Source organism: Gekko japonicus, unplaced genomic scaffold (genome assembly GCF_001447785.1).
Source record: "Gekko japonicus isolate JY-2015 unplaced genomic scaffold, Gekko_japonicus_V1.1 scaffold205, whole genome shotgun sequence".
NCBI lineage: Eukaryota > Metazoa > Chordata > Lepidosauria > Squamata > Gekkonidae > Gekko > Gekko japonicus.
In genome coordinates this window covers 1,157,941-1,182,917 of record NW_015175976.1, presented here as the reverse complement: position 1 = coordinate 1,182,917, position 24,977 = coordinate 1,157,941, and the positions used below count along the sequence as shown (strand labels likewise).

General features: G+C 48.8%; 1 pseudogene; it reads right to left on the bottom strand.

Moving 5' to 3' along the window:
• Window positions 1–14,441: 14,441 nt before the first annotated feature.
• On the bottom strand, window positions 14,442–14,919 carry LOC107122998 (annotated as a pseudogene).
• Between the last annotated feature and the right edge of the window lie 10,058 nt (window positions 14,920–24,977).

The window sequence follows — 24,977 nt, the reverse complement described above, 5'->3', positions numbered from 1 at the left end:
AGTTGTACACCTTCTGCTTTTTGACTCAGGATGTTGTGGTTGTTTTCAAGTGAACAAGTACGCTGACGTATAGCAGCAGGGGAGTGAATGAAGGATTTCCTGTTTATGAAGGTACTGCCTCAAGTTCAGGACCCAGTTTTGTGATTCCCCAGGGCTCCTGACCAATTTTTCTCCTCAGACAGGCCCCCTGGGATACCCAGCATCCTATTTCAGTGTGCCAGCCATTCCTACAGCTCACTGTATAGATTCGTATTTATTTCAGTTTATTCAGCATTATGACACGGCCTGGCTCTCCCATTGGGTGTGCAACTGGAGAGGCGAGAACAAAGTTGAGGGTATCAGAGAAGAAGGAAGGACTGACTATGCAAACAGACTATGCATTTTCTTCTCAGAGAAGTCATAACTGACAATTGAGACCACTGAGCATTGAAGTCAATGCATGGAGGAGAATGCGCATCCTGGCCGTCCCCTGATCTATGTGAGATCGGCAGAACGGGAGCATGCCATACTCACAGTCCAGCAATCTGATGTAGGTGGGAGGATAATGCGGCATGCTCCCCCTTTACATGCTTTAATTTCCAGCAAAACCAGCAAGGTAATGAGTTACCTTAAAGGAGACCTATACAAGTTGTGACACCCCGCCCTCACCACAAGTGTATATTTTGGCCTGTCTGGTGTTTGACAAGGCCTCTCCTAGGGTCGCTAGCCTTCAGGTGGTAACCCAAAAAACAAACAAGGACCCACGGTGGGAATAAACAGCAACAAAAATATAAACACACCATGCCACACAAAAAAATTCAGCACTTCCCTTTTAAGCACTTGTCCCAAGAGTAGTAGTAATTATGTAAATATCCAAAACACAGTTATATGCCAGGTTTAGTAATTGTTATGTAAATATCCAGAGTTCAGTTACTTAATTAACATTCCATAAACCATTCAATGAAACGCAAGAAGAACAGACCGATGTGTATACTGTATCAGTCGAAATACTCTGTTATAAACCCAAATAAAGACTGTGTCTTTATGACAGCTTTTTATTCCTCCATAGTTGTAGGTGCTTGGGCCGGGTCTCATGGATGTCCGGTTGTGACCTCGTTTCAATGTAAATCTTCATCGGAGACAGCCACAATGCAACTCAACAATCTGGAACTGCACCTGCCAAAGTTCCCTCTAAGCTATGGAGCCCTGTGAGCAAAAATTCTACTTTTACTTTGTGAGCTATTGGCATTAAAGTTGTGACCAGGAGATTTGGCTGCTGCATAAATTAGTTTGTTCTGGAGCCCTCCCTCCTGAGCTAAGACAAAAATGTGTGAGCCGGAGGCTAAAAAACTGTGAGCTAGCTCACACTAACTCAGTTTAGAGGGAACACTGGCACCTGCTGAATTCTTTTTCTAAACTGCAAAAGACTCTTTCTCAAGGATGAAACTCCTCAGTCAGAGAGCCCTGACTGGTTCTTGACTCTCGTGAGTTACTTGATTTATATCGAAACAAGGTTGCAGCTGGATGTCCGTGTGAGACTCAGCCCAAGAACCTACAACTACGGAGGAATAACAAGCTTTCATTAGGACACAGTCTTTATTTGGGATTATAACAGAGGATTTTGACTGATATTACTGTACACACAGAACCTCAGTTCCTTGAACTCCAGATCTTGTGGAATTCTTCTCGGCTTGATCCTCGGCTTTTGACCTTTGGCTTTGTTGACCCTGCGTTCATCTCTGACTCCTCTGGTATTGTTGTGATTTATGGACTTGAAACTTTGGTATGTCTGACCCTGCTTTTGGACTGTGATTTAAACCTGCTTGAACCTTGCTACCTGATTTGCCCGGCTTGACCTCGGACTGTTCCTGGACTTTTGCTTGCTTGTGTCACGCCCCCTGGTCCTGCCGTGACAGATTGCCAGCACCCACAACGCTCACACATCCCCACCATGGAAGACGGAGCAACTGGAGGTGTGGACCCCATGGAGGAAATGCTAGCACAGGTACAGCACTTAATTCAAGCTGTGATTGCTTTGCAACAACAGGCTGCTACAAATGCTGTTGCTGTAGCAAATGCTGGTACACCTCCCCCACGTTGCCCAATAAATCCTCCTGATCGTTTCGGTGGGAATGTTGATGAGTTCCAGGCATTCCTTGCCCAATGTAATCTGTATATTGAGCTCAGGGCTCGGGATTTTGTTTCTGAGAAGGCTAAAGTTTGTTTCATTTTAAGCCTCCTTAAAGGGCAAGCTGCCAAATGGGCCACGCCCTTGCTGGTGGGGAATTCTCCCTTACTATCTGACTTCCAGGCTTTCAAGGCTCATTTTGCCGCTGCTTATGCCAATCCTGTGAAAGCTGAAACAGCTAACCGCAAAATAAGGGCTCTTACTCAGCATAAAACCTCTGTCGCTCAGTACACCAATGAGTTCCAGCTGCTGGCTCAAGACCTGACATGGAATGAGGCAGCGTTTATTGACCAGTATACTGAAGGGCTGTCTGACGAAATTCTAGATGAACTTGCACGCAGTGAACGCCCTGACACTTTACAAGCCCTCATCCATCTCTGTCTCCGCATTGATGGGAGGTTACAGAGCCGCCGCCAAAACAGAAAAAAGGCTCTCGCCTTCCCCAGCAGAACCCTTCAGACCTTCCACCGGCCTTCCTCCCCCGGCTCCTCTCCACCTCCTGCAGGCACAGAGCCCATGCAACTTGGCACCGCTCGGCCCCGCCTTACTTCTGAGGAGAAGCTGAGACGGCGCACTCAACAGCTGTGTCTGTATTGTGGAGAAGCCGGGCATTTTGCCTCCAGCTGCCCTGCCAAGCAGAAGCGCTCACCACAACCGGCTCCACCGGTAAAAGAGCAGCCCCAAGCCTGACCGGACCCCCCGGTTTGGGGCCTATTCTGGGGTCCTCCAGTACTCCATACTCACCACAGACTCCCTTCCTGGTGCCAGTGCGGTTGCAACTCCCAGACAACCGCTGGCTCTTCATCCACGCCATGTTGGACTCAGGGGCCGCCTGTTGTTTCATGGACATTCTTTTTGCCAAAGAACACGGCGTTCCCCTTCAAGAGAAGGCAACCCCAGCGCTTGTAGAAGCCATTGATGGACGCCTGCTCCGCTCCGGACCCGTCGTCCAAGAAACCCAGCCACTCACCTTGTGGATACAGCAGCACCAGGAACAAATAACTTTCGACTTGGTGAGGATGCCGAGGTTTCCAGTCATCCTGGGTCTCTCCTGGCTGCGCCACAACAACCCTCAGGTAGACTGGGTACATCAGGAGCTCCAGTTCGGCACCAGTCCTGCACCCACGCCTTCCGTGGAAACGATGGTAGACACCCCGTCTTCAGCACCATCGCCAGAACCATCACCAGCTGCTTTGCTGCTGGGCGCTGCGGCTCCCGCTTTACCTGCCACCTATCAGGACTATGCAGACGTCTTTGACGAAAAGGAGGCAGACCAGCTACCCCCGCATCGGCCCTACGACTGTGCCATCAACCTCATCCCCGACGCTCCGTTACCCTCAGGCCGCCTTTACCCAATGGCAGAACCGGAGCTGGCTGCGCTGAGGGACTATTTGGACAAAAATCTGGCCAGAGGGTTTATTCGGCCCTCTACGTCTCCTCTGTCTTCCCCAGTCCTCTTTGTGAAAAAGAAGACAGGAGACCTCAGGCTCTGCAATGACTACAGGGCCCTGAACAAAATCACCATACGGGATAGGTACCCCCTCCCGTTGATCCCTGAGCTCATGGACCGTTTGCGGGGAGCTCAAATCTACACAAAGCTAGACCTGCGTGGCGCCTACAACCTGGTGAGAATCAAGGCAGGAGATGAATGGAAGACCGCCTTTGGTACCCGCTATGGCCAATATGAGCACTTGGTCATGCCCTTTGGCTTGACCAACGCCCCTGCAGTGTTCCAACGCTTTATGAATGACATCTTCCGTGACCTCCTCGACCGCTTCGTGGTAATTTATTTAGATGACATCCTGATCTTTTCCGCCACCGTGCCTCAACACATTGACCACGTAAGGCAAGTGTTGCACCGCCTGCGCACCCATGGACTCTATGCGAAACTAGAAAAATGCGAGTTTCATCGTAAGTCTGTTGAGTTCCTGGGGCATATTATCTCCCCTGAAGGCACGCTGATGGACCCCAAGAAGGTGGAAGCCATTCTCCAATGGCAGCCTCCCCAAAACCGGAAGGATGTTCAACGCCTCCTGGGGTTCTCCAACTACTACCGCCAATTTATACCCGCCTATGCCGACCTCACCAAGCCTCTGACCCGTCTCCTTCGCCTGAAGGAACCCTTCCGATGGACCCCGGAAGCTGACCAAGCCTTCGCCATTTTGAAGCAACGTTTTGCGACCGGCCCCCTCCTGCGATACCCTGACCCGAACCTTCCTTTTGTAGTGGAAGCTGATGCCTCTAGTGTGGCCTTAGGGGCCGTTCTATCCCAGAGAGCGGATCCCTCTCAGCCGTTGCAACCCTGTGCCTATTACTCCCGGCAACTCTCCTCAGCCGAACAGAACTACACCATCTGGGAAAGAGAGTTACTGGCCATCAAGACCGCCTTCGAGGTTTGGCGTCATCACCTCGAAGGGGCCCGTCATCCAGTACAGGTACTCACAGACCATCGCAACTTGGAGCACCTCCAAACCACTCGCCGGTTGAACCAGCGCCAGATTCGTTGGTCCCTCTTTTTCTCGCGGTTCAACTTCACGATTTCCTACATTCCACAGACGCAAAACCAAAAAGCCGACGCTCTGTCCCGCAAACCGGAATATACCCCAACGTCGAAAACGGAAGCACCTGACACCAGTATCCTACCACCTAACGTTTTCGCCGCAGCTCCCGAACCTGCATCCCTCGCTGAGGACATTCGGGCCAGTCAGGCTACAGACCCTTGGGCTCAACAACGCCTTCAGGAGGTACAACAAGGGGATTCCAAAGACCTAACGGTCAAAGACGGCGTACTCTATCATCGGGACCGGGTCTATGTTCCTCCCGGACCCCTGCGAGCCCGCATCCTGCGCCTCACCCACGATGCACCTCCAGCCGGACACTTCGGGCAACACAAAACCGCTCATCTGCTCACCCGAGACTTTTGGTGGCCCCGGGTTCGGGCCGACGTTGACCGGTATGTGAGCACGTGTGATGTCTGCCGCCGGGCCAAGGAGGTTCCTGCCAAGCCCTCCGGCCTCCTTCGTCCGCTCCCTGTCCCATCGAGCCCTTGGGAAATCATCTCGATGGACTTCATCGTCGATCTTCCCCGCTCACACGGACATTCTTGTATCTTTGTGGTGGTGGATCTCCTCACAAAGATGGCGCACTTCGTTCCTTGTCCGAAAATCCCCACCGGGCCGGAAACTGCCCAGCTCTACCTCCATCACATCTTCCGGCTACATGGGGCCCCAGCACAGATCATATCAGATCGAGGCCCGCAATTCTCTTCCCGCTTCTGGCAGGCATTGCACCAGGGACTGGGGACGGAGGTTCACCTGTCATCCGCGTACCATCCCCAAACCGACGGCCAGACGGAGAGAACGAATGCCACTCTTGAACAATATCTCCGCTGTTATACCACGTACCAACAAGACAACTGGTACTCCTTGTTACCTTTGGCCGAGTTCGCCTACAATAACGCGGTGCACTCGTCCATCCAAGTCACCCCATTCGCAGCCAATTATGGATATAACCCCCGCTTCTTCTTGCCCGTTGGACCCCCATCTGACGTTCCTGCTGCAGATGCCAGGATCCAAGAGCTCCATGCACTTCACGAGCTCCTTCGGGAGCAATTACAACATGCCAAGGAAGCCTATAAACGGGCAGCGGACCGCCACCGACAGGAAGGGACACCCCTGAAAGTCGGCGACCTCGTCTGGCTCTCCACCCGGTACCTCCGCGCTCCTGGCCGCTGTGCCAAGCTCAACGCTCGCTTCATTGGGCCCTACAAAATAGACGCCCAGATCAACCCTGTAGCCTTCCGTCTTGTTCTACCAGATCATCTCAGGATTCACCCCGTATTCCATCGATCCCTCCTGCAATTGACAGCTCCTCCGGACCCGAACCGGGACACTCCACCAGCACCCCCACCTCCTGTCATGATCGATGACGAGGAGGAATACGAGGTGCAGCAGGTCCTCGATTCCCGCCTTCATAGGGGTGTCCTGCAGTACTTGGTGGACTGGAAGGGCTATGGTCCTGACGATCGATCCTGGGAACCTGCCTCTCACCTGCATGCCCCGGACTTGGTCCGGCACTTTCATACAGCCTACCCGGACAAACCTGGCCCTTTCGATGAGGGGGGGCCTGAGGGGGGGGATAGTGTCATGCCTGCCCCTGCTGATGTCATGCCTGCCTTTGCTGATGCCCCTGAACAGGCTCCTGAGGACCCTGAACAGGCTCCTGAGGACAGTACTGCAGCAGAAAGGCAAAGACTGGATCCTGTAGCTGAAAGCTATCTAAGTGGTGAGGAGGATAGAGCCTCCCAGGGAACACCTGCAAGGGATCAGTCTCTGCTGCAGCCCAGTAATTCATCATCAGACTCGCCTCCACCTGTAACCAGGCTCAGGAATGTAAGAAGACAACAGCTGAGAGAGCGAAGGCAGAATGCACGCATGCGTGCCAGAAGATCTCTTAGCCCTGATTACTGACAGGATCCTGTCCTCACTCCTGGCTAGCTAATGAGTTGATTAGCTAGCACTGTATATATGCAAGTCTGTTGCCAGCAGTCATTTGTGCTGGCAACGTCGTTTGTTCAGGACCTGAATCCTTGCATCTCTGCTCCAGACCTTGTGGAATTCTTCTCGGCTTGATCCTCGGCTTTTGACCTTTGGCTTTGTTGACCCTGCGTTCATCTCTGACTCCTCTGGTATTGTTGTGATTTATGGACTTGAAACTTTGGTATGTCTGACCCTGCTTTTGGACTGTGATTTAAACCTGCTTGAACCTTGCTACCTGATTTGCCCGGCTTGACCTCGGACTGTTCCTGGACTTTTGCTTGCTTGTGTCACGCCCCCTGGTCCTGCCGTGACACCCGGAAGTGACACCATGGTGAAGTGCGACACCGTTCTCCCCTTCCTTTTTGCTTCAGGGCTGAAGGCCAGGAGTGGGATGTTGCCTGCCAAAGCAGACAGCCTGGAAAAAGGGCTCGCCAACCTCTAGGTGGGGGCCTGGAGATCTTGTGGAATCACAACTGATCTCCAGGCAACAGAGATCAGTTCCCCTGAAGAAAATGACTGCTTTGGAGGGAGGACTTCATGGCATTATGCCCTACTGAAATCCTTCCCCTCCCCAGGCCCCGCCTTCCCCAAGCTTCACCCCAAATCTTCAGGAATTTCCCATCCAGGAGTTGGCCAACACTGCTGGAAACCAGTGTTCCCTCTAAGCTGAGTGAGTGTGAGCTAGCTCACAGTTTCTTAGCCTCCGGCTCACACATTTTTGCCTTAGCTCAGGAAGGATGGCTCCAAAGGAAACTAATTGATGCAGCAGCCAAATCGCTGGCTCACAACTTTAATGCCAGTAGCTCACAAAGTAGAATTTTTGCTCATAAGACTCCACTGCTTAGAGGGAACACTGCTGGACACCATACAAAGGAATTCACAGTGGTTAAAAGCTAAAAAAAAATTGAAGTCCAAGTTACAAGATAAGTTAAAGCTGATAGAGCACAATAGCTTTTAACAAAGCTGATAGAGCACAATAGCTTTTATACAAAGCTGATAGAGCACAATAGCTTTTAGACAAATATTTAATTTTAAAAGCCAATTTTACCATAGAAGCCAGTTTTACCATAGAGTTTTTGCCCAAATACCAGAGCATCCCCAGGAAGTCGCTGGTGTGATGACGTCACTTCTGGTGCGCTGCCAGTGATGTGGCCTGGGCCTTTCACTTTCTTCTGGTAAGTCCCCCCCATCCCCCTACTGGTTGCTTGGAGGGCCCTGGCAACCCTACTTGCCATGACGGCCTTTTTGTGGTGTCACACCTGTATCTTATCAAAATTCCCAGTGTGTCCACAGACTCAGCAAGAGTGGGGACCTATGACACATGTGATTAAAAATATGTTTGTTACATTCAGACGTTGTGTTTTAAGTGTACTCTTTAAAATATGTTAGGGATAGACCTGAAAAATATGGGCGAAGGGGCCTCAATACACTTGTATAGGAGAGCAGCATCTACTCACCTCCGCTCTCCTTCCCAAAATATGCCAAGACTATGAAAAACAGGCAGCATTGGTCTGCCACAGTTCGTTTCTTGCTAACCAAAGAGTCCTACCTCTACGGCATGCCTCGCTTTGAGCAGAGAGAAGCAAACTCAGACCCTCAGAGGGCCGCAGATCAAAGGAGAAGGTGACATTTTAGCAGGTAAATATTTTGCCAGAGAGCAACATTGAATATACATGGGCTGCCCCCAGCTCCTACCCTCCTGGGATGCTGGCTTGATGGATGTATGCAGCTGAGCAGAAAAGGCTAATAGCCTATTGCTTCAGAATTTATGGTTGCCTAGATACCTTCCCTTTGTTGTTTCTCCTTCCTGGCAGTGCTTAGTTCTAGGACTCTTGAGCAGCTTACCTGATACACGGCTCAGGCGACAGGCTGGCAGCAGCTTAAGTGGCCTTGCTTTATTTCCACAGCCCACAGTTCCAGTAGCTCTAGTTTCCTGTGCTGGTGGTGCGTGGTTACCCTGGGAAGAGAATGCAAAGGAGGTGGTTCTTCCGAGCAGCGAACAGTGCCAATACCAACTAGGGCTGGAACGAAACTTTGCTCCCACCAGACTCTCCAACAAATGATGCTGCTGAGTATTCACTATAAATGCCGAACTATCTTCCCAAATATTGAATCTCTCTGATACACCATAAACATGTTTGGAATAAATAAATAAAAAGAAAAACATTTGATAGGAGAAAGGTTCATTTGCAGATGATGCTAAATTGAGAAGGGCAGAGAACACAGTAGAAGTCACAGAGCGAAGATTCTGGAGGGTCCTGACAGGCTGGGAAATGGGGCTAAAACTAACAAAACAAATTTCTACCGATGGAAATGGTAAAGCTCTGCATTTAGATAGGAAACATCACATTTGGATAGGAAAAAATAGTTATAGGATGGGGGGAGATGTGACTTGGTAGTAGCATGTGAGAAAAGGATCTTAGCAGATCATACCCTGGACATGAGTCAGCGGTGTAATACAGTAGCTAAAACGGCAAATGCTATTTTGGGTTGTATCAACAGAAATATAGTGTCCAGAGCACACAAAATGATAGTATCACTTTATTCTGCTCTGGTTAGACCTCACTTGGAGAGCTGTGTTCAGTGTTGGGCAGCACCGTTTAAGCTGTGGTAAACTGTGGTAAGCTGGAACGTGTCCAAAGGAGGGCAACCAAGATGCTGAAGGGTCTGGAGACCAAGTCCCATGAGAAAAAGTTGAAGGAGCTGGGTATGTTTAGCCTGGAGGGAAACAACTGAGATGTGATATAAGAGCCATCTTCAAGTATTTGAGCCAGTTTGGTGTAGTGGTTAAGTGTGCAGACTCTAATCTGGGAGAACCGGGTTTGATTCCCCACTCCTCCACTTGCACCTGCTGATGTGACCTTGGGTCAGTCACAAGCCCTGGCACAGCTGTCCTTGAAAAAGAGCAGTTTGTGTCAGAGTTCTCTCAGCCCCACCCACCTCACAGGGTGTCTGTTGTGGGGAGGGGGAGGGAAAGGAGTTTGTAAGCCGCTCTGAGACTCCAAGTGAAGGGCGGGGTATAAATCCAATCTCTTCTTCTTCTTCTATTTGAAGGGCTGCCATATAGAGGATGGAGCAGAGTTGTTTTCTGTTGCCCCAGAAGGTCGGACCAGAACCAATCAATACTTGGTATTTGACAGTAGTCGTCTTATAATTTTATATGTAATGCCTGTCAAAGCTACCTAGTGATACCTGCAAGAATAAAACACTGGCATTTAGAATCTAGATGTAAAGTTCTATGTTCAAAATGCAAACTGAAGCTTTGAACGTTTGCATTTAGAAGTCAAGTGGCGAAAACTGGGAATGCTGAATGTTGTCAATAGTTTATCTAGTGCCCTGCTTTTCTCCCCAGTGGAGATTCAAGGCAGTTTAGACTGTTTTCCCCTCCTCCATTTTATCCTTCCATCAATGACTTATGGGGTACATTTGGCTGAGAGAGAGGGCCAGGTCTGAGGTCACTTGGCGAGCTTCCATGGCAGAATGGAGATCTGAACCTGCGTCTCCCAGATCCTAGGCTGACACACTGACCACTATACCCTCTTGTCTTTCAAAAGTGCAATCAATTTATTTGTTTTAACCAGGGCATTCTGAATCCCCTCCTAAGCAGAATTACACTCTTCTAAATGCATTGACGTCAATGGGCTCTGCTTAGGGTTTCACCGTGAATATATTTTGAACTGATAGTTGTTGAGTTTTTAACTTTTTCCTAACATGAACAGCTGATTCAAGTCCAGCAGCACCTTAGAGACCAGCAAGATTTTGGCGGTGTAAGCTTTTGAGAGTCAATGATCCCTTCGTCAGCCAGGCATCTGACAAAGGGAGTTTTGACTCTCAAAAACTCATACCCCAAAAAATCTTGTCGGTTTCTAACATGCTGCTGGACTGGAATCTAGCCATTCTACTGCAGACCAACATGGCTACCCTCTGAGAACATGAAGTAGATTTACAAATGCAAATACAAAAGCCTTTATTGGCATATATCAGGTCATCCATACAAGTAATACACAAATATAGAGGAAGCAAAGATAATATGAGTATGAACAGTTAAACCATTCTCAATTGGTCCTAGATTACCAAACTTAAAAATAGGGCTACTTTTTCAGTTATTTCAGGTAACGAGGCGTTAAGGAGACAGTACACCATCAAGGCGTCCAAATGGCCTGACAGATTGAGTACAATTGGATCTAAAAGATTAGAACCTATATCAGGATACTCGGAACAATAAAGGAGGATATGGGGAACCGAGTCAACTGATTCTAGAAGAAGAAGAAGAAAAAGGAAGAAGAGGAGGAGGAGGAGGAGATTGGATCTATACCCTGCCCTTCACTCCCCAAAGGAGTCTCAGAGCGGCTTACAAACTCCTTTCCCTTCCCCTCCCCACAACAGACACCCTGTGAGGTGGGTGGGGCTGAGAGAGCTCTTGACAGAAACTGCTCTTTTTCAAGGACAGCTCTTATCAGAACTACGACTTGCCCAAGGTCATCCAGCCAGGTGCAAGTGGAGGAGTGGGGAATCAAACCCAGTTCTCCCAGATTAGAGTCCGCACACTTAACCACTACACCAAACTAGCTCTCAAGTGTTTAAACTTCAGTATCTCTTAAAGCTGCTACTGTGTGATGATTGGGAAACAAGGATCCAGGTGCTGTTGGTCACAAGGCCATATTTCTCTTTCATCCCCCATGCTCCCCTCTCCCATCTCTTGCCATGTTCCTGAAGTAATATACTAGAAAAGCCACCTGAACTGGAAGCATTCTCTCTCCCGGAACGACCATTGCCGACGGTGACACACTTAGAATCAAATCTAAACCAGCTACATCCCATATTACTTTCAGATGGTTCTCAGTCACACTGTCAGTCTTACATTCACATCCCTCAATAATGCCCTACATAATTCGGTTGGGCTCAGTACCTCTCAGGAGATGAGAAAATCTTTACTGTGCTTAGGAGGGCTTGCCAATTCCTGCAGAAGCTGCCTGTGCATCTCTGTGTTACTGTATTCTCAAAGGACTGGGGATGAACAGGGAGCCTCTTGACATGACATATAACTAGGGCTATTTTTGGGCAGGAACGCACAGGAACGGAGTTCCGGCTGGCTCCTGAGTTGGCCACGCCCAGCAGGAACTCATTAGCATAATAGGCCACGCCCAACAGCAGAAACTCATTAGGATTGGCTACATTAGGGGTGTGTGGCCTAACATGCAAAGGAGTTCCTGCTACAAAAAAAGCCCTGGATTTTGACAACAAACAAGGTAAACAGAATAAGAAGCAAAAGGTGGGTGTGGCTGGATGACCACACTTCTGGTAACACGGGGTGTGGCCTAATATGCTAATGAGCTGTGCTGTCATGGGTGTGGCCTAATATGCTAATGAGTTCCTGCTGTTGGTTATGGCCTGTTATGCTAATGAGTTCCTGCTGGGCTTTTTCTACAAAAAAAAAGCCCTGCATATAACCATCTCTCTTGGATCCATACCACCATGTATGTCTTGTCCTCCATGCCTTTCTCATTCATTCCACAGCTAACAAAAACTTTGGATCATCCCGAGGGTGATGCAAACAGCTCCCACCGCAAATGTGAGCACATGTGCATGGGCATACATAGGCACACGCATATACACAGGGTGAAAAGTAATCAGTTTGCCTCCTTTTAGAAAGTTCACAGCGCTAATTAGCCACCATTCCAGGATGGATACAAGGAAGCGCTTCTTCAAGCATTGCAAAGACGGTTCGACAGAGGATGGACCTGCCAATTAAATTGTGATAGTTATGAATAGAATCTCCATATTTAGAGGAACTGCTGTTGTGTTTTACTGTTTTACAGCAGCAGTACTGCTTTAGGGCAGAATTTCATTCCATCACTGGTACTTCCCCCCAGGTTCAATGCTTTGGGGTTTTCTTCCCTGCTTCCCTGCAGCATCACAGCACTTCTGTGCACCACCTGGATTTCCCTTGACTTTTGTGCAAGTCTTTCTCAAGCCTGCTTTGCTGCAATGTTTGGGGGAAGATGCAGTAAAGCCAGGCGGGCTGCTGAGTGGGTGGAAAGGTCTGGATCTTCCCAGTCCCACCCACACAGCAGCCATTTCCCCAGACTCTGTTCCCATGGCAGCCATCCCTTCCCCGCATGCCACCAGGGGGCTTTTTGATGTGTTATTTTAAGCCAGCAATTAGCATATCAATATAATAAGGTCCTTAAAGAGATGGGAGTACCAGACCACCTCACATGTCTCTTGAGAAACCTGTATAAGGGTCAAGAAGCGACAGTTAGAACCGGATCTGGAACAACTGATTGGTTTAGCATAGGAAAAGGAGTACGACAAGGATGTATATTGTCACCTTGCTTATTTAATATATATGCAGAGTACATCATGCGAAATGCTGGCCTGGATGAATCACAAGCGGGAATTAAGATTGCTGGGGAAAAGATCAACAACCTCAGATATGCAGACGATACCACTCTGATGGCAGAAAGTGAAGAGGACCTAAAGAGCCTCTTGCTCAGGGTAAAAGAGGAGAGCGCAAAAGTGGGCTTGAAGCTCAACGTCAAAAAAACTAAGATCATGGCATCCGGCCCCATCACTCCTTGGCAAATAGAAGGGGAAGTTGTGGAAGTAGTGACAGACTTCACGTTCCTGGGATCCCAGATCACCGCAGACTGTGACAGCAGCCATGAAATTAAAATACGCCTGCTCCTTGGGAGGAAAGCAATGGCGAACCTAAACAGCATGATAAAAAGTAGAGACATCACCCTGCCAACAAAAGTCCGCATGGTCAAAGCAATGGTATTCCCAGTAGTCATGTATGGCTGCGAGAGTTGGACTATAAGGAAGGCCGAGCGCAGAAGAATAGATTCTTTTGAACTATGGTGCTGGAGAAGACTCTTGAGAGTCCCTTGGACTGCAAAAAGATCAAATCAGTCAATCCTAAAAGAAATCAACCCTGACTGTTCCCTGGAAGGCCAGATAATGAAACTGAAGCTCAAATACTTTGGCCACCAAATGAGAAGGGAGCACTCACTGGAGAAGACCCTGATGCTGGGAAAGATTGAAGGTCAAAGAAGACGGGGACGGCAAAGGATGAGATGGTTAGACAGTGTCATTACTGGGGCAACAGAACAGCAGACTCACATCACTGTATTTGGCACTGGCCCCATCTTATCCAAGGCTGAATCAAGATTCCAGTCGTTGAAGGCAGCATGGTAGGCACTAGCACCATGTATCTGTCTTGTAATGCACAGGAGATGCTTGCCACTTCTTGAAAGATACTGTGGATAACCAACCACTGTGTGGCCAAGATGGATAGGGAAGAGACCACCACATCTGTACAACTCTGACTTTCAACCATTCTAAGCCAACTAAGGGGCTTCTATAAGTTTCAAGACAAAAATGCCACCTACCACACTCAGAACCAACCAGTCTAGTTTATGATACACACTACTATATACCTTAGAAATCTTTCCGTCAGCCATGGGCTGTATAGCAAATACCACTGTTCTAAGTCTACCACTGGGAGGAGGGGGGAATTACATATACCACTTCCAGTAGACCCAAGGGAAACAAAACCAAAGTCGGGGGGGGGGAAGCCTTCCTTAAAAAACTGAAGTACATAAAGTGCTTCTTGTAATGATAAGTTTGAGATGTACAGTCAGGCTCAAGTTGTGCAGTTCACAAAGCATGGAAGGAAAAAGAGAAAAAGATGACAGACATGAGTTCCAAGTAGTTAGAAGCAGAGAGGGTAATGTTTAACCTAGGACTAGGCTGGACTTTCCACCAGGGGGATTTCTCCTAGATGGTGCAGGGGCTACTGGGCTAGGAACAGGTGCAGCCGGCAGGGGCTTTTCTTCACTCAGGCCTGAAGCAGTTTCTACTTCAGCGTCTGTGTTTTCTGGAACGTCAACTTCTCCACCCTTTGATCTATATAGTCGCCACAGTTTGCATCAGTAGACTTTCTTCTTTGGGACCCAGGTGCTTCAGAACTTTCACTGATATCACTGGACTTGGCTGTTGACCTAGCCCAGGAAGGTGGATTCTCCTCCAGAGTCTCAAAGATGTTGGATGCCATCTTGTTTCTTCTCACTGGTTGTTCTTTTGGCTCATCAAACCCACTCAAGGAGAAATTGGAACCACCACCCGGAGGGCGAAGAACCCTGGAGCTGCTCCGGCCATTGGGATCCATCCCTTTGAAAGTGGTCATAGTTGTCATGGTGGAGGAAAACCAGCCTGAGAAAAGCGCCCGATAAAGAGGCTACCGGGAGATGATATTCCCGCACCTCTACTCCCTGTGACTGCAAGAGACAACTGCAGAGATGGTTAGACAGTGTCATAGATGCAACGAACATGAAATTGAGCCAACTTCAGAGGACGGCGGAAGACAGGAGGGCCTGGCGGGATCTGGTCCATGGAGTCGCGAAGAGTCGGACTCGAATGTGCGACTGAAAAACAACATAATAGTACACTGATATGTCATAGGATTGCCAATTCCACCTTGGGCAAATTACTGGATATTGATGGTGGAGTCAGGGGAGCCTGGGGTTTGGGGAGGGGAGGGACTTCAACCAGGGATAATGCGATCGAGTCCATCCTCCAAAGCAGCCATTTTCTCCACCAGGACTGATCTCTGTAGTCTGGAGAGCAGTTGTAACTCCAGGAAATCTTCAGACTTCCTCTGGAAGCTGGCAACCTTTGTATGGCAAGTTTGGCAACCTTTTTTAAAAAAAATCTCATAAAAAGTCCACTGAGTAGTGCAGAAAGATGGCCACCATGGAATCTAGTGCAGGGGAACTGTGGATCATAGAATTGAATCCTAGAATCACAGAGTGGGAAGGGGCCATGCAGGCCATCTAGTCCCACCCCCTGCTCAATGCAGGATCAGCCCAGAGCATCCCTGGCAAGTGTTCATCCAGCCGCTGCTTAAAGACTGCCAGCGAGGGGGAGCTCACCACTTCCCTAGGCAGCCGATTCCACTGTTGCACAACTCTGACTGTAAAAAAAACTTTTCCCTAAGATCCAGCCAGTATCTTCCTGCCCTTAGTTTAAACCCATTATCGTGAGTCCTCTCCTCTGCTGCCAACAGGAACAGCTCCCTGCCTTCCTCTAAATGACAGCCTTTCAAATACTTAAAGAGGGCAATCCTATCTCACCTCAACCTCCTCTTCTCTAGACTGAACATTCCCAATTGTTTCCTCATAGGGCTTGGTCTCCAGGCCCCTGATCATCCTCCATTCTGTCCACATCCTTTTTGACGTGAAGCCTCCAGAACTGCACACATCTGGAAGTCGCCACCATCTGGAAGTCCCATTGCCCTTGCGCTCCACTGGAGCAGCAAAAACAGAAATTCCAAAGTAAAGCATTACTGTGTAGAACAGGTCTTCCTGCCAGCACAGCTGAATGCAACAGTTTTACAGCCACAGATGAATTTGTACAAAAGCTAAATTAGCTACAGTTTACATTCATAGTTTATGAAAGACCTCTAAACACACACACCAGTTACTAAATCACCTCTTTTTTCCCAGTTCTGTTCTTTTCTTATGGGGCTTCTCTTAAACTTGACATAACCTATGGCCTCAGTATTTCTTAATCTGGCCCTGTTAACAGCAGTTGTATGGCACACTGTGTGTGCGGCTTTCAGTTTGTAGCTGTTGCTCAGGTGGAAAAGAGGCCCTGGGAAAAGCTCAAAATATACATGGTTTGTTATCTGCCCATTCTAAGTTTAGCTCTGGATCTTCAAGATATGGGGGGGGGGGGTTGGGTGAGGGTTTTTTTTTGGTAATCTTCCCAATAGTTCCCAATTAAGCTCAGAAGTGTGTATCTTCATGCGTTTCTCACACCCAAATAGTACAGTTGTGAAAACTTTGCCTGTATTTCTGTAGGTATTTTCTCATCCCTGAAAAGTGCAATTGAATATCTCAGATAAAAAGGTAAAGGTAAAGGTTCCCTTGCTCGAAAGTCAGTTGAGTCCGACTCTAGGGTTCCGGTGCCCATCTCCGTTTCAAAGTCGAAGAGCCAGCGCTGTCCGAAGACCTTTCCGTGGTCATGTGGCTGGCAATGTGGCCGGTCATTCAATGCGGCAATGTCATTTCCAAGGCTTCGCCAAAAGTGATGTCACTACATTGTGCAATGTCTTTACCCCCATGCCCTGCCTCCAAAATTCTCTTGGGGGGGGGGGGGGTTCCAGGCATGTGCCTGGCAAGTGGCAACCCTAGCTGGGGCCTAACCTTTAAGCCCTTGCCCAGATCACTACTATTGCCAGAATGGTGTTTTTCCAATTGTGCCAGGTCAGGCAACTGGCCCCCCCACCTGTCTTGCCCTGATCTAGCCAAAGTAATCCATGCAAAGGTCACCTCCAGACTGGACTACTGGTACTCGCTCTATGTGGGCCTACCCTTGAGGCTGACCTGGAAACTTCAACTGGTGCAGAATGCAGCTGCACGGGTCCTCGCAGGGACTCTGTGTACAGCCCATATCCAACCTGTGCTGCAATTCATCTACCACCACAATGTCCAGGTATTTCCTACCCCAGATCTGGCAATCCTAACTATACCATGTTGAGGAATAATGCCTTTAGAAGACTGGGGGGGGGGAGGCAATCCTAAACAAGTTCATTCTGAACTATGTTTATTTGCTTTATTCAATGAGACTTACTCCCAGGAAAGTGTTCTTGGGACTGTAGCCTGAAGCTGTTTAATCCTACAAGAATTTCTCCGGGGGTAAGTGTCACTGAATAAAATAGGGCTTCTGAATAAACATGTTTGGGATGCCACCAAAACTGAAGACTCTTATGGAAGAACCATACCTAAATATGTGCACAGTTCCTTCACCCAGTCCAGCAACTGGGGCTACATGCACAGAAATTTGTTAAGGAAACATAGCAGCATTTTTTGGGGGGTGGGTATTTGTGTGTATGTGTGTGTGCGCGCACTTGTGCTTGCATGCCTGGAAGTCACGGCAACTTCTGGCGACCCCTACTGTGGGCTTGGATGTTTTTCAGGGAGGTGGCTTGATAGCCTGCCTTTGTGCCCCAGCCCTGGCATTCCTTGGAGGTCTCCCATCCAAGATCTGACAAGATCGGGCTTGCCTGAGCTATCCAGGTCAGGGCTGTAGCAGAATCTTTTTTTGGGGGACGACGACTGAATTTAGGATACTCCTCTTCCCTCCTTTTCTACCAAAGAGATGATTGGCAAGGTTTGTTACTCATACGGCCATCCAACTGTATTTGAAAGCATCAAGCAATTTAACAAATTTACTTCATAATCACCATTATACGTTTCATCGCCAGAGGAATCAAAGATTGTTTATCCTGGTCTCTTGCATTATTGCCGCTCTTATTACAATCCCTTTTTGGAAGACAGCAATACCCACATAATGAATTGCTCTCCAAGGGCACAATAATTACCCAAACTTGACATGTTGGTAGCAAAACAGTGTAGTTCCGAGCGGCCTCGTTCCTGTGGTGAAAGGCAGGAATTGCGCAGCAAAATAAATATTTACACATTTGAAGCCTTCTTCCAAAAGTTAAGTGATGCCAATAATCTGTATCCATCTAACCAATTATATAGGCTTGGCTCAAGATATTTTGGAATCCAAGGCAGAAAATCTAACGATGGGGTGCAATCCACCAGGAAGGTCTGCTACACAAGGCTTTTTTTTTTTTTTATCAAACTTTTTATTTTTGGATATAACAACATATTAAACATTACATCTTTTCTTTTAACATATATCCTTTTCTCTTCTCTCCTCCCCCCCCTCCCAGTGGCTTCCCGCAATACTCCCCCCCCCTCCTTTCCATTTTATTGTCCCATTATCATTGTACATTCTCTCTTTCACATTTTCAGTTAACCATTTCAGGTAACATTTTCACCTACACAAGGCTTATTGAAATGATTTTAAGGAGGGGAGGGGGCATGGCTCAGTGGGAGAGTCTCTGTTTTGCATGCAGAAGGCCCCAGGTTCAGTCCTCAGCATCTCCATTTTAAAAAGGACCATGTAGGAGGTGATAGGAAAGGAGAGCTGCTGCCCACCAGACCAGATAATACTGACTTTGAAGAACAGTTGGTTTTTATACCCCACTTTTCTCTACCCTAAGGAGTCTCAAAGTGGCTCACAATCGCCTTCCCTTCCTCTCTCTGCAACAGGCACCTTGTGAGGTAGGTGGGGCTGAGAGAGTTCCGAGAGAGCTGTGACTGGCCCACAGCGCACAGAGGTGTTCATACTCAGGAGAGGTGGGAGGGTAGAAATGTGGGAGAACGTTTTTTTTGAGGGGGGGTTATAGGGACCCCAGAAAGGTAATCTGCCCCCAACTCAGAGAGATTGTAGAGGAGCCAGTCCTAACATCCAATATGGAAGCAACCCTTGAGGCACATCTATTACTTAGGAACATACCTGAAATATTCCCCATGCATTATTTCAGTTTATCAACATTTCAATCCATAAACACTTGATTGGGCAAGAAACTGTAAACAGTCTTTCTTTATTATGCAAGACAGTCTGCACCACTAATTGCTTAAAAGTGGAAAACGCTACATATTAACATATAATTTCCAAACAAAAAGAAGCAACTTTTTAAAACCTCCAGGGCTCTTTCAATTATTCCACAACTGACACACCAACACAAAAATTCTGTTGTTGGGACACTGCCCTTGCTCGTCTGGTGGGGCTGGGGTGCCTGCCAAGGTGGCATGGGGTTACTTTGGGGAGCCCCCGTCGGAAGTCTGCCAGTGCCACCTGCATACCTCCTCTGCCGCCTGCCTGTGCACCACTCTCTTGCCCACTCACTGGCTACTGCTCCAGCTCCCGTGCTCCTGGCTACCAGGGCTGCCCGGCACTGTTAAAAGTGTGGGTGATGCAAGTGGTGGTCTTGATGGTCACAGAGGCAGCACTCCCGGCTGAAGACACCTCCTAGTGCCATTGAGGATAGGGCACGTAGGCAGCGGTGAGCGTGGGCGGTGGGAAGTGTCATCAGAGGGGTGGGGGAAGGGTGCACAGGCAGGTGGAGGAGTATATGAGGGGCAGGAGAGAAGGTGTGAGCTGGGGTCCTAGTGGTGGCGGAAGAAGAGGAGGAGGAGGAGGAGGAGGAGGATTGGATTTATACCCCGCCCTTCACTACCCAAAGGAGTCTCAGAGCGGTTTACAAACTCCTTTCCCCTTCCCCTCCCCACAACAGACACCCTGTGAGGTAGATGGGGCTGAGAGAGCTCTGACAGAAACTGCTCTTTTTCAAGGACAGTTATGCCAGAACTACGGCTTGCCCAAGGTCATCCAGCAGGTACAAGTGGAAGAGTGGGGAAATCAAACCCAGTTCTCCCAGATTAGACTCCGCGCACTTAACCACTACACCAAAGAAGAAGAGGAGGAGGAGGAGCTGGTTATATACCCCACCCTTCATTACCCAAAGGAGTCTCAGAGTGGCTTACAATCTCCTTTCCCTTCCCCTCCCCACAACAGACATCCTGTGCAGTAGGTGGGGCTGAGAGAGCTCTGACAGAAACTGCTCTTTTTCAAGGACAGCTGTGCCAGAACTACAGCTTGCCCAAGGTAATCCAATTAGGTGCAAGTGGAGGAGTGGGGAAATCAAACCCAGTTCTCCCAGATTAGACTCTGCACACTTAACCACTACACCAAAGAAGAGGAGGAGGAGGAGGAGGAGGAGGTGGAGTTGGTTTTATACCCCACCCTTCATTACCCAAAGGAGTCTCAGAGTGGCTTACAATCTCCTTTCCCTTCCCCTCCCCACAACAGACATCCTGTGCAGTAGGTGGGGCTGAGACAGCTCTGAAGGAGCTGTGACTGACCCAAGGTCACTCATCTGGCTTTATGTGGAGGAGTGGGGGGGGGGAAGGTGGACCCTGAGCACACAAAACCTGAGACAGCATTTAGTAGTTAACATTCAACCATATGTGGAACCTGGCAGTATTTGATAAGTGACATGAAATGATACTTAGTATTTGACTACTACTGATCTCATATTTGATGTCTACCCAACTAACAAGAAGAAAGTAATGCCAGCCGGTTTAAAGCGCTTAGATTTGCAACTCAGAGTTAATGTTCTGCGTTCAAAACCAATCTGAATGTCAGACTTGAAATTTATTCCAGAGGGGAAGCAGTGTTAAGTCTGTTGCGACAAAATTGAACAGAAGTCCTGTGGCACCTTAGAAAGGCTTTAAAAATGCATTCCACCATGACCTGACCAGCTGATTGATTAAAAACATTTATAGGGGGCTGATTATAATAAAACAAGACAACAATGTAAAAAGTAAAATAATTAAGAACTATTTAAAAACAGCCAATAAAACCTAGAAGCGTAAAAGACCGTATCTTCTACAAGTCAGGGCCTCTGATAAAGTAATTTCTAACTCACAAAATTTTGCATTAGAATCAGGGCTTTTTTGGTAGAAAAAGCCCAGCAGGAACTCATTAGCATAATAGGCCACACCCAACAGCAGAAATGTATTAGCATATTAGGCCACACCCCTTACAGAGCAGCTCGTTAGCATATTAGCCCACACCCCATGTTACCAGAAGTGTGGTCATTTAGCCACACCCACCTTTTGCTTCTTATTCTGTTTACCTTGTTTGTTGTCAAAACCCAGGGCTTTTTTTGTAACAGGAACCCTTTGCATGTTAGACCACACACCTCTAATGTAGCCAATCCTAATGAGTTTCTGCTGTTGGGTGTGGCCTATTATGCTAATGAGTTCCTGCTGGGCGTGGCCAACTCGGGAGCCAGCCGGAACTCCGTTCCTATGCGTTCCTGCCCCAAAATAGCCCTGATTTAGATTTTTTTTTAAAAAATGGTTTTCAAGGTACCGCTGGGCTTCTGTTCTATTTGAAAGGCCTCGTTTGATTTTTGAATGGTGGACCTGGAATTTTTGGCAGAGTGTTGTTGTTGTTGATGTTGTTTTTAATAATGCATGGAATTTCTATAACTGAAGGATAGGCTTCCCCCAGCATGGGTGACTAATCATGTCACACTGGAGTGTTTTCCTGGGCAGGCAGGGCTGCTTCTCTGCCCAAGCAATCAAAACAAGTCTGAGATGCTGGCGGTACTGCTGGAGCTGGCAGTGCGGGAGAGGGCAGCTGGCATGGCTCATGCCCATCATCAACCCTTGGACCTCCACAGACCTTCCAGATCTGAGGCATGCCCCCTGGAGTGCTGGCACGGCTGCTGGGGCTCCGCTGGTTCCCAATTTATCTGTCCAAGTTCATACTTCATCTCTCCCCACCCCCCGACATTTTCATAGGTAGTCACGGCATTTTTACCACTCCATCTGAAGAGATTGCCTGCCTTTGATATACGCTGACCTGGATGGCCCAGGCACGTCTCATCAGATCTCAGAAGCTAAACTGGGTTGGCCCAGTTTATTGCTTGGATTAAAGACCACCAACGAAGTTTGCTATGCGCAGGCTGGCAATGGCAAACCACCTCTGGACGCCTCTTGACTCCAAAACCCAATGGGGACGCCACAAGTCTGTTGCAAGTTGACAGCATCCTCCACTACCACCCCCTTGACAGAACATGTGGCAAGTGGTCAAAGCTCTTCACAAATTATCTAAGAGGTCTGTTTTAAAGCGTAAGGCGACACTATGCCCCCCATCTCTTGCAAAAGAAGGGAGAAAATGTTGTTTCACGCAAAGCCACCGATTTAGTTCACGTCCGAGTTGACTTTTCAGCCAGGGATTTAATTCCTGGCTCCTGGCCCATATCCTCAGTCAGCTCGCTACACCAGCACTCCAGCATTCATTTCAGGTCCAGTGAGCAGGATTCCAGCCTGTTCTCCATTTACAAGCAGGTGATCAGAAAAGTAATAGCTCTGCTGTGCCTTGCTAGGCTTTACATGCTGCTACATAAACAGAAACCTCTGCAGTAGCTTGCCGTGATTGTATAGTAGTTAGTACCAAGGCTCCCTCTAAGCTGTGGAGTCTTGTGAGAAAAAATTCCACTTTGTGAGCTGCTGGCATCAAAGTTGTGAGCGAGCAGTTTGGCTACGGCATAAATTAGTTTGCTCCAGAGCCCTCCTTCCTGAGCTGAGACACAAATGTGTGAGCTGGAGGCTAAAAAACTATGAGTTAGCTCACACTAACTCAGCTTAGAGGGAACACTGGTTAGTACTCTGTTATATATTATTTATCGAATGGCAGAGTTACACACAGGAAGCATATAATAATATAAAATACGTAAACAATTTGATACAATGGGTATGCAGACTGATTGGGCAATCCCCCTAAATAACAATATCCAGGGGTCATTTCGTAGAAAAAGAGGTGCGGGAGCTCATTAGCATAACTTATTTGCATATGCCACACCCCCTGACATCACCGGAAGTGTGTCAGAAAGCAACACCCACCGCTCAGGCTCCACTGGACTGTTTTGGATTGCTAGGTATTGGGGGGGGGGACGCGCAGAACTGCCCTCACAGAGGAGAGCTTGTACCTGAAGGCGGGTGGGGGGCCTTGCCCTCTGCAACTTACCTGGCTGCTTCTTGCTTCTCGTGGCCCGACTGAGGGCTGCTGGGAGAAGGGGGCGGGGCTTGTTGCATGTGCCCGCCCCCTGGGCGCCTTACTGCCGGAGCTCCGTTCCTGTGCGGTCCCGCAGGAAATGACCCCTGACAATATCTAAATCTTCAATCCACTCAGTCGCAGCTGGGGAGAGTTCAAAGAGGTCCGTCACATAACCCTGGAAAGCACAACAGTCACATTCCTGCCCTCCTCTCTGACCGTTGGATGGTGCACCCACAATGGACAGGCATCCCTGTGTCAGTTTGTAGGCAAGCCAAACCATACGTGGGAGCTGGAGCAACACATTGCTCAGACTGAAGAGGCACGCCCCCAAACCATCAGCTTTATAGGGTCTGGTAGAGCTCTGACCCAGATGGCCCAGGCTTGTCCAAACTTTTCAGATCTCAGAAGCTAACCAGGGTTGACCCTAGTTAGTCACTTGGATGGGAGACCACCGAGGAAGGCCAAGGTTGCTATGAAGAGACAGGCCATGGCAAACCACCTCTGTTCATCTCTTGCCCTGAAAACCTTATGGGAGCGGTGGTGCAGGCTGTTAATGCAGCCTGCCTTAACATCTGTTCGAGCCCCACCGTGGCCGGAGTGAGCTCCCGGCCTGCGTCGCAGCTCCCGCCCACCCAGCGGTTCAAAAGCCCGCTAAAGGGCGAGTAGATGAATGGGAACCTACCCTTAGTAGGGTAGGGGCACCCCCCTCGTCCGAGGAGTGTGGTGTGCGGCGGCGGCAGCGGCGAAGGAACTACAACAATGGCGGCAACGGCGGCAGTGACGGCGGATCCTGGCGGCAGAGACGAGGCGGCGCGGCAGAACATCGAGAGCCAGTGGAGTGATCCCTGGTGGCCTGCGGAGCTCCAACAGAAAGCGGCCGGCGCGAGCAGCAGAAGGTGCGGATGACGTCATCTCCCGGCACGGCGGAGCCTATCGGACGGAGCCAAGGCCGGGAGAGACGAACTCACACACCGAGACGGCTGCCTCGCTGGAGAAGAACTGCGCCAGAGAAAAGGAGCGCCCTGCCGACCGAAGGAGCCAAGGAAGCCGAAGCCGGAGACCAGAAGGAAGAGCCGCCACCACCGGGGTGCTAGGTAGGCTGACCCAACCCCTGAGAGAATGTGCCCATAGTTAGGGATCCATAATAGTGATTAGCACTACAAGTTGTAAACCGCCCAGAGACCCCCATTGGGGGGGTTAGGGTGGTATATAAAATCGAAGGTTAAATAAATAAATAAAATAAGTTGGCTGTGTCTTGACGGCACGTTCCACCGCCAGAGCACCCTAATGCCTGCTGGTGTCACCTGACCATGGCTGAACAGGAGACCATGGGGCCTTCTATGACTTCAGAGGACTTGTGGTAATCCTGCCCTGGCTCCCCACGTAATCCTGATGAGTATCTTGCTAGCTTAAAATAATTGTATTTTTATATGGATGTAAACAGATAACATTCCTGCAGATACAAAAACAGGATGGAAGTCGGAGGCATTTCATGCTCCGGAACATGTTGCGTCATGGTGTTTCCCCCGCCATTTGCCGTGGCATTGCGTGCTCCTGATAATAAATCTCCAAGTAATTGGTGTCACATTTTCATAGGGGCATTTCTTGTTACAGTCATTAAATATGGATGTGCCGTGAAAGGAAAACGAGCAACCCCCCCCAGCTCCGTCGGTGTCAGCAGCAAACAGCACAAACAAAAGACCAATTGGCACCTCCTCCTTAGATGATCACCCTGTGCTTGTAGGTGAAGGTTGTGGTTTGACGCTGACTTCTTGCAAGCTGTA